This window comes from Marmota monax, unplaced genomic scaffold (genome assembly GCF_021218885.2).
Source record: "Marmota monax isolate L192 unplaced genomic scaffold, Marmota_monax_Labrador192_F-V1.1 WCK01_AAM20220418_F8-fsc00280, whole genome shotgun sequence".
Classification (NCBI taxonomy): Eukaryota; Metazoa; Chordata; class Mammalia; order Rodentia; family Sciuridae; genus Marmota; species Marmota monax.
In genome coordinates this window covers 20789-30814 of record NW_026692080.1, presented here as the reverse complement: position 1 = coordinate 30814, position 10026 = coordinate 20789, and the positions used below count along the sequence as shown (strand labels likewise).

At 56.6% G+C, this 10026-nt stretch overlaps 1 long non-coding RNA gene across 1 annotated transcript; it reads right to left on the bottom strand.

Annotated features, from left to right (window-relative positions):
• Positions 1 to 533: 533 nt before the first annotated feature.
• On the bottom strand, positions 534 to 9441 carry LOC131424815 (uncharacterized). The gene is made up of 2 exons (XR_009228351.1): positions 9319 to 9441; positions 534 to 1420 (listed from the first exon to the last, which is right to left on the bottom strand). It is a non-coding gene; the product is annotated as an uncharacterized LOC131424815 (long non-coding RNA).
• Positions 9442 to 10026: the final 585 nt, after the last annotated feature.

The following is a 10026-nucleotide window of genomic DNA, read 5'->3' as shown; positions in this document are numbered from 1 at the left end:
CGAGCTCGTCCCTCAATACCCAGATGGGAGGGTCTCATGCCTGGAGGGGGATTCCCCTCCACTCTGGCTAAGGTGGTATACAAGCTCCTCCAAAACACAGGTGGGAGGGGTCTTCCTACTGGAGGTGCAAGTCCCCTCTCCCTTGGATTCAGAGGAATACAAGCTCCCTATGACATCCAGGTGGGATGGGTCTCCCACCTGGAGGGGCGAGTCTCCTCTACTTTGGCTGGTGCTTTATAAGAGTTTCCGGGACACCCAGGTGGGAGGGGTGGCCCGAGTGCAGGGGTGAGTGCCGCAGTCTGGCTGCAGCAAAATAACCGGGGGGTGAGGAGCAACTTGTGTAGATTGATACAGCAGGAGTGGGAGCCATTTATAGTAGGACAGGAGAGGTATATATACATTACACACAGCTTATCTTAATTAATATAAACTAGATACAGCAGTCAACCCATAAGGAATCTCCACACTTAATGGCTCATTGGCGTTACTTCACAAACCACTCCCTCTGGAAAAATGCCAGGCACCATCCTGACTTCTTTACAGACCCTAACATTTCCCCCTTTTGTTTAATTAAATAACAACCATAGTGGTTTTTACACAAACACCATAAATAATTTGCTACAAGCAGAAGGGGAGGATACAGCATGCCACAATACCAAGCCAATTGATGGCTCCATGCAAGAAGCCCTTGGAAAAATTATACCAGCAATGACACAGTTAGCAAAGATACCGAGTTACAATTTGTTGTAGATTACAGTTTGTTGTCTCAGTGCAGGTAAAGCAGTGTCTCAATAGATTAACTCACAGTCCAGGTAAATCATAGTCCAGGTAAGTTCTGCAGGCAGCTAGCTTAAATTACAGTCCAGGTAAGTTCTGCAGGCAGCTAGCTTGATCCGAAGTCTCCACTGGTTCTCAGCATCACTGGAAATTCTTCCACCCTCGTTTTCACCAGCACTGGGACGAAGGCAGGAACTCCGGCAATGCTGGCTAAAGAAAATCCTGTAGCATTCCACTAAGAAAACAACCTTCTGAACAATTTAGTACATTTGAAATAGGCCTTAGTGGCGCTCATTACTCATTAGCCTCCAGGTGTGGGAGAACCATTGTAGTTATTGACATTGGAAATGATCAAACTTCAGGGATGCAGGCCGTCTTCCATCTGCAGCCAACCCCGGCAGCCCCAGATGGCCCCCGGGGAGAGTCCGGGGAGTGTTCAGGACTCAAACTGCCACTGGGCACAGGGAGCAAGAGCCTGCGAGACTGTGCCTCCGGGTCAGGTTTGGATTTGGGCTCTCACAGTGGCATCCTGCTCCCCTGGCGCAGGGCGGGGAAGAGCCCGCTGCCCCCGCTTGGAAAGTCCTTGCTGTGCCTTGACCTGCTCGCGCATGTGGCAGCCGCTGCGCCGATTCACGGCACCCTCCTGTAAGGAAAAGTATTTAATAGTAGCCTTTTGCAATTCCTTTCTTGATAATCCTTCCTCCTCTGAACTTTTTTCTTCTTTCTGACTAGAGTTCCTGGGCTTCTATCAACACATGCCCTAACTATTCTTGGTTCCACTGGGGTGCCTCCTTCCCTTAGTAATTTACTTAACACCACTTCCATATTTTCATCACAAAGACAATACAACATTTCAAGACAAAATAAGACACAAACATACTGTATCAATCTTCTCCATTTTCTCAAAATGGCCATTTTTCCTCTCATCCTATCTGCCTAGGGAGGAGCAGATTTGCTCCCGTCCTATCTAGGGACAGGCAGCTTTTTTTTCATCACTTACCCCCGAGTGTCCTGGGGCTCCCAGTACAGGCCACCATCTGCCGCAGTCTGGCTGCAGCAAAATAACGGGGGGGGGGGTGACGAGCAACTTGTGTAGATTGATACAGCAGGAGTGGGAGCCGTTTATTGTAGGACAGGAGGGGTATATATCCATTACACACAGCTTATCTTAATTAACATAAACTAGATACAGCAGTCAACCAATAAGGAATCTCCACACTTAATGGCTCCCTGGCATTACTTCACAAACCACTCCCTCTGGCAAAATGCCAGGCGCCATCCTGACTTGTTTCCAGACCCTAACAGGTGAGTCTTGTCTACCCTGGCTGTGGTGGTGATATAAGAGCTGCCCACCCCATACCCAGATGAGAAAGGTCTCCCGACTGAAGGGGCGAGTCCCCTCTACCCTGGCTGCTATGGGATACCTGCTCCCCCAGACACCCATGTGAAAGTGTTCCCCTCCTGGAGGGGGCAGTCCCTGCTACCTGGCTGCAGTTGTATACAAGCCCCCCCACCCAGGTGGGAGGGGTCTCCTGCTTGGATGGGCGAGTCCCCTCTACCCTGGCTTAGGCGGAATACAAGCTCGCCCTGACATGGAGGTGGGAGGGGTCTCCAGCCTGGAGGGTTGAGTGGCTGCTACCCCAGCTGCAGCTGTATAGGAACCCCCCCTTGCAGACACCCATTTGGGAGCGGTCTTCTTCCTGGAGGGGCGAGTCCCCTCTACCCTGGCTGTGGCAGAAAATGAGATAACCCTGACACACAGGTGGGAAGGGTCTCCTGATTCGAGCAGTGAGTCCCCTCTACGCTGGCTACAAAGATATACAAACTCCCCCAGACACCCAGGTGGGAGGGGTCTCCCTATGGAGGGGCGAGTCCCCTCTACCCTGGCTGAGGCAGTATATGAGCTAGTCCTGACACCCTGGTGGGAGGGGTCTCCTGCAAGGAGGACAAGTACTTTTGATCCTGGCTGCGGTGGTATATGAGCTCCTGGCTGACAGCCAGGTTGGAGGGGTCTTCCGCCTGGATGGATGAGTCTCCTTTACCCTGGCTAAGGTGGTATACAAGTTCTCGTTGACACCCAGGTGGGACCGTTCTCCTGCCTGGTAGGGTGAGTCCCCACTACCCTGGCTGCAGTGGTATACAAGCTCTGCCCCCCCCCCCAGGTTGGAGAGTCTTACTCCTGTAGGGGCAAGTCGCCTCAACTCTGGCTGCAGGGGTACAAGAGCCCCCTCCTACCCCCAGGAAGGAGGGGGGGTCTCCTGCCTTGAGAGGCTAGTCGCTGCTACCCCAGCTTCAGCTATATATAAACCCCCCTTGCAGAACCCATGTGGGAGGGGTCTTCCACATGGAACAGCGAGTCCCCTCTACTCTGGCTGCAACGGTATACAAGCTCCCTCAGACACCCAGGTCGGAGGGGTCTCTCGCATGGAGGGGCGAGTCCCCTCTATCCTGGCTCTGGTGGTTTATGAGCTCCCCCTGACACCCTGGTGGGAGGGGTCTTCTGACTGGAGAGGCGAGTCCCCTCTATCCTGGCTGCATTGGTATAAGGCTACCCCTGACACCAACGTGTGAGTGGTCTCCCGCCTGGAGGGGTGAGTCCACTCTACCCTGGCTGTAGCGGTATACAATATACAAGGTACCCCCACTCACAGGTAGGAAGGGTCTCTCTCATGGATGGGCGAGTCCCCTCTACCCTGGCTGCCGTGGTATACGAGGCCCCCCCATACCCATATGGGAGGTGTCTCCCGCCTGAAGGGCTAGTACCCTTTTCCCCTGACTCCAGTAGTATACTAGCTTTCCTTGACACCCAGGTGGGAGGGGTCTCCTACCAGAAGTGTCGTGTCCCCTCTCTCCTGGCTGGGGCAGCATATGAGCTCCCCTCCACCATCTTGTAGGAGGGAACTTTTGTCTGGAGGGGTGAGTCCCCTCTACCTTGGCTGCTGCAGGATAGGCAATCCCTTGGACACCCAGGTGAAGGTGGTCTTCTGCCTGGGGTTTCGAGTCCCTGCTACCCTGCCTGCAGCTGTATAGGAGCCCTCTCCCCAGGACACCCAGGTGGGAGGGGTCTCCCACCTTTAGGGGCAAGTCCCTTCCACCTTGTCTGGAGCGTTATAAGAGCTCCCCCCCAACATCCAGGTGGGAGGGGTCTCCTGCCTGAAGGGGCGAGTCCCCTTTCCCTGGCTACAGAGGTATAGGAGCTCCCCCTGACACCCAGGTGGGAGGGGTCTTCCACCTGGAGGGGCAAGTCCGCTCTACCCTGGCTCTAGCGGTATAGGAGCTCCCCCCCCCAGGCACCCAGGTGGAAAGAGTATTCAGCATTGAGGGGCGAGTCCCCTTTACCCTGGCTGCTGTGTTATATAAGCTCCCCCACCCATACTCAGATGAGAGAGGTCTCCCGCCAGAAGGGACGAGTTTCCTCTACCCTAGGTTCAGTGGTATACTAGCTTTCCCTGACTTCCAGGTGAAAGTGGTCTCCCCCCCTGGAAAATCAAGTCCCCTCTACACTGGCTGTGGCAGTAAAGGAGCTCCCGTCAGGTGTGAGGGGTCCTGCACTTGGAGGGACGAGTCCCCTCTAGCTTGGATGCTGTGATATGAGACCTCGGGCAGACACCCAGGTGTGAGGGGCCTGGAGAGGTAAGTCCCCTCTACCCTGGATACAGAGGTATAGGAGCTCCCCCTGACACCCAGGTGGGAGGGTCTTCCACCTGGAGGGGCAGGTCCACTCTACCCTGGCTATAGCAGTAAAGGAGCTCCTGCCGGGCACTTAGGTGGGAGGAATATCCCTCAAGAGGGGTGAGTCCCCTTAACCCTGGCTGCTGCGGTTATATGAGTTCCCCCACCATACCAAGATGAGAGGGGTCTCCCGCCTGAAGGGCCGAGTCCCCTCTACCCTGGGTGTAGTGGTATACTAGCTTTCCCTGACACGCAGGTGGGAGGGGTCTCCTGCCTGGAGGAGCGAGTCTCCTCCTCTCTCCTGGCTGGGGCAGTATATGAGCACCTCCTGACACCCAGGTGGGAGGGGTCTTCCACTTAGAGTGGCGAGTCCCCTTTACCCTGCCTGTGGTGGTATATGAGCTCCCCTGACAATCAGATGTTAGCGGTCTCCCACCTAGTTGTGTGTGTCCCCTATATCCTGGCTGCAGCTGTATATGAGCTCCTCTCAATAGCCAAATTGGAGAGGTCTCCATCCTGGAGGAGCTAGTCCAGGAGATACCACCTAGAGTTGCGAGTCCCCTCTACCCCAGTTGCAGCGGTATAAGAGCTCCATCCTGGTTAATGCAGTATACAAGCTCCCTGGGACAAATAGGAGGGAGGGGTCTCCTGCCTGGAGGGGCGAGTCACCTCTACCTTGGCTGCAGCGGTATAAGAGCTCTCCCCCAATACCCAATGGGAGGGGTCTCTTGCCTGGTGGGGCAAGTCCACTCTAACCTGCCTGCAGTGCTATATGAGCTCCCCCACACACAACCAGTTGGGAGGGGTCTCCCGCCTAGAGGGGCGAGTCCCCTGTACCCTGGATTCGGTGGTGTATGAGCTACCCCCAGACACCCAAGTCAGAGGGGTCTCCTGCATGGAGGGGTGAGTCCTTTCTACCCTGGCTTGGGCGGTATACGATCCCCCCCACCCTACACCTAGGTGGGAGAGGTCTCCTGCTTGGAGGGGAGAATCCACTCTACCTGGCTGTGGTGGTAAAGAGCTCCCATGACACCCTGGTGGGAGGGGTGTCCCATCTGGAGGGGAGAGTCCCCTCTACCCTGGTTGCTGCTGTATATATGCTTTCCCAGACACCCAGATGGGAGAAGACTTTTGCCTGGAGGGGCAAGTCACCTCTACCCTGGCTAAGGCAGTATGCAAGCCCCAACCTACATTCAGGTGAGAGGGGTCTCCTGCTGGAGTAGAAAGTCCCTTCTACCCTGGTTGGTGCCCTATAAGTGCTCCAGGAACACCCAGGTTGGAGAGGTCTCCCACCTAAAGAGGCAAACCCCTCTACCCTGGCTGTGGCAGTATACGAGCTCCCCCAGACACCCAGGTGGGAGGGGTCTCCTGTGTAGAGGTGCGAGTCCCTTCTACCCTGGCTGCAGTGGTATAGGAGCTCCCCTGACACCCAGGTGGGAAGGGTTCAGCAAGCAAGGAGGGGCGAGTCCCCTCTACCCTGTGTACAGCTGTATAGGAGCTACCCCCCACCATACCCATGTGGGAGGGGTCTCCATTATGGAGGGTCCAGTGCCCTCTACCCTGGCTGCTGCAGTATATGAGCTCCACCTGACACTCTAGGGAGGGTGTCCCGCCTGGAGGGGCAAGAACTCTCTATCCTGGCTGCTGTGGTATATGACCTCGGCTGACACTCAGGTGGGAGGAGTCTTTTGCCTGAAGGGGTGAGTCCACTCTAGCCTGGCTAAGGTGTTATACATACTCCCCATGACACCCAGTTGAGAGGGGTCTCCTCCCTGGAGGGGAGAGTCCCCATTACCCTGGCTACAGTGGTATATGAGCTCCCCCACCCATACCCAGGTGGACGAGGTTTCCCACCTGGAGGGGTGAGTCCCTTCTACCCTGGCTGGGGCAGTATACTAGCTCCTCCTGACACCCAAGAGGGAGGGGTCTCCCGCCTGGAGTGGCAAGTTTCCCCTACCCTTCCTGTGGCGGTATAGGAGCTTCCCTGGACATTAAGATGGAAGGGGTCTCCCCCCTGGAGGGGCACGTCCACTGTACCCTGGCTATGGTGGTATAAGAGCTCCCTCTGACACTCAGGTGGGAGGCGTATCCTGCCTAGAGGGGCGAATCCCCTATACCCTGGCTGTGGCAGTATAAGAGCTCCCCTGGACACCCAGGTAGGAAGAGACTACCTCCTAGAGCAGCGAATCCCCTCTACCATAGCTGTTCAGGTATACAAGCTTCCCCAGACACCTAGGTGGGAAGGGTTTTCTGCCTGGAGGGGCGAGTCCCCTTTAATCTGACTGCAGCAGTATAGGGCCTCCCCTAACACCCAGGTGGGAGGGGTCTCCAGCCTGGCTGGGTGAGTCCCCTCTACCCTGGCTGTGGTGGTATATGAGCTCCCCTGGACACCCAGGTGGGAGGGGTTTTGGTCTGGAGAGGTGAGTCCCCTCTAAACTGGCTGCAGCGGTATACAAGATCCCACAGACACCCAGGTGGGAGGGGTTTCCTGCCTGGTGGTGCGAGTACTCTCTACCCTGGTTGGGGCGGTGTACTAGCTCCTCTGACACCCAGTTGGGAAGTGTCTTCTGCCTGGAGGTGTGAGTCTCCTCTACCCTGCCTGAGGAGGTATAGGAGTTCCCCCAGACACCCAGGAGGGAGGGGTCTCCCGCCTGGAGGGGCGAATCCCCTCTGCTCTGCATGTGGAGGTATATGAATTCCCTCAGACATTCACGTGAAAGGAGTCTCCCGCCTGGAGGGGACAGTCCCTATTACAGGGGCTGCAGCTGTATAGGAGCCCCCCCCACACACACACACTACAAACCCAGGTGGGAGGGGTCTCTTGCCTGAATGGCAAGTCCACTCTACATGGGCTGAGGCAGAATACAAGCTAGCCTGGATACCAAGGTGGGAGGGGTCTCTCACCTGGAGGAGCCAGTCTGCTCTACTCAGGCTGCAGAGGTATAAGAGCTCCACAGACAACCATGTCCCTTTTCATTCACCCAGGCCCAGGTCCTAGTACTTGGCTCTCCATTACTGGGCCTGACTCCTTGCTTGAGCCCCTGGCACCCTTCTCGAGGACCCTGTCCCTGTCCCTTGTTTTCAGGCCCCTTTTACCAGCCCTCTCCTGTGACTTCCCTCTGTTCCCCTTATGCTGAGGTATCCTGGCACTGCCCAGACCCTCTGCTCCCCCAGCTTCTTTCTAGACTGGGCTCCTCAATGGGTCCTGACTGCCCACTGACCCCACCCCAAACTCTGAAACCCAAACCACAGGTATCACCTCTCAGTGCCTGCTTTTGCCCCTCCTATGGTCCAGGTCCTTCTCTGAGGATCTACTCACCTGGGCAGAGGAGCAGAATTGGCTGGCCTCTGCACCCTGAATGCTCCCAGTGGGAAACACAGCCCTGCCACTCACCTGTGCCCCCTTTTGCTGAGAGCCATGCGTCATTCCAAGTAGTTGCTGTTTGAACCTACAAGGCTTTGTGGTGGCTTGGTTATTCGTGCCCAGCCAGACAGCGGCACTCTTTGCCACCTGAACCTTGATGCCTGGCAGTTAACATGTGACTTGCTCCAACCCAGCCCTGAGAGATCCCCTCCCTTCTCTCCAGTGCCCTCTTGCCTTGCATGCTGCCCCTACCCCAACCCAGCCTTCACTAACCTTGCTCCGTTGCATTCCACTCCCAGGGCCTGGCTGCTCACCTGTGCCCCTGACCACTTTCCTCATGTCCTTTAGCATAGCATGGAGTCTCTGTATTGGGTCTGACCTGGGGGCCTCCTGCTTTTGCCTACCAGTGGGCTTCCCTAGGTGCCCCTTGCACTCTTCTCTGTCTTCTGGTCCTCTTACAACCCCTTCCTTGCATTCCCCTTGAGAATTATCCTGGTGCTTGTGGGTCTCCTTCTCTTTGTGTCTTCCATGCATCTCTTTGGGTCTCTCATCCATGATCGGTTGGGTGGGTCCCTTTCCTGGGCTGCTGGCTTGGGTCCTGGGTCTTGCCCCTGTGAGCACCCACCATGACCCCCCACCTTCTCTCCCATCACCCTCCTCCTGTCCCCCTTTCCTTTTCAGGCCTCCTTTGCCAGGTCCCTGGCCCTGGATTCTAATCTAGGCTAGGGCACCTAATGGAAAACAGAGCCCTGCCCCTCAGCTGGGCCCCTTGCTCTTTCTGGGTTGTTGGTCCTGCACCCAGAATCCTGACACCTGACAGTGGCCCTGGGCCTGTACCTGCCTGACCCTGTTGGATCCCCTGCCTTCCCACCCAAGTCTTGCCACTGTCCTGAGCCCTCTGCCCCAGCCCCAGGCCTTGGCTCTCCATTCCCTGTCCTGGCTCTTTTCTTGAGCCTCTGATGCCCCTTGTTGCCCAGAGTGTGCCTGGGTGTTGACTGTGGGCCTCTTGCTTGGGCTGCTTCCCTGCTCCCCTTGGTGTTCCTGCACTGCAGTCCACTAGTGCCACCCGTCTGGCCAGTCCTGTCCTTCCCTGTTCTCCCCTGGTGTGGGCCCTCCTCTAGGTCCTAACCGGGGCTCCTTGCTGGGGTACAGGTCCTACCCAGCACCCATCCTCTGGCCCTTCTGCTGTGCCCTTCTATGGACCTCTTTTCGTTCCTGTCCCTGCAAAGCCCCCTTTCCTGATCCCTTTCCCGGGATTCACACCCACGCCAGGGGAGTCGACCTGGCCTATTGGCCCTCCTGGCTCCCTAAGGGAAAAAGTAGCCCTGCTCCTTGCCTGGGCCCTTTGGCCTCCTTCAGCCGGGGTCCTGCTCCCCAACCCTGACACCTATCTGTAGAGCTGGGCCTTCAGCCTTCATCTCTATGGGCCACCAGCTCCCCTCTCTCCTCTCCCTACCCTCCCCAGCCCTGCTCTGGTCCAGGTGACTCCCTGAGGATCTACATACCTGGGGTACAGGAGTGGAATTGGCTGGCCTCTGTGCACTGAAAGTTCCTATGGGAAACAGAGCCCAGCCCCTTGCCTGAGCCCCTTTGGCTGCCCGAAACTTGATATCTGGCAATGGACTTAGGCCTTGTGCAGACTTTGCTCTGCTTGATCCCCTCCCTTCCCACCTCTGCCCTCTTGACTCGCATGCTGCCCCTAACCCAACCCAGCCTCCCAGAACCCTGACCCTTTGTGCTCCAGTCTTCAGACCTGGCTCCTCGCCTAGGCCCCTGACTGCATTCGTTCTTCGTGTGGAGTAGTGTCACATGGCTTCACATGGTATCTCTTCATGTGGGGTGGGAAGGGGGGTCCCTTTCTTTTGCCCCCTATCTCACTCCCCTCAGTACCTTTGCATTGCCCACCTGCCCACTGTCTCCTCATTCTTGTGTCACCTCTTCCTCCCCTTCCCTGCTTGCCACTTGTGCAGTTCCCTATTTGTTGGGTCTCTCATCATCTTGGGTCAGGTCTGTCCCTTGCCTGGACTCCTTGCTTGGTTCCTGGCTCTCGCACCTCTCCACACCACTGGGACCTCGTGTGAAGCCCTCCCCTCGCCTTCCTTCTGGCCCCCTTTCCCTTGCCAGCCACCTTTGCCCAGTTCCTGGCTTTGTTTCCTATAAGCCAATGCAGCTTATAGGAAACAGAGCCCTGCCCCTGGCCTGGGCCCTTTGCT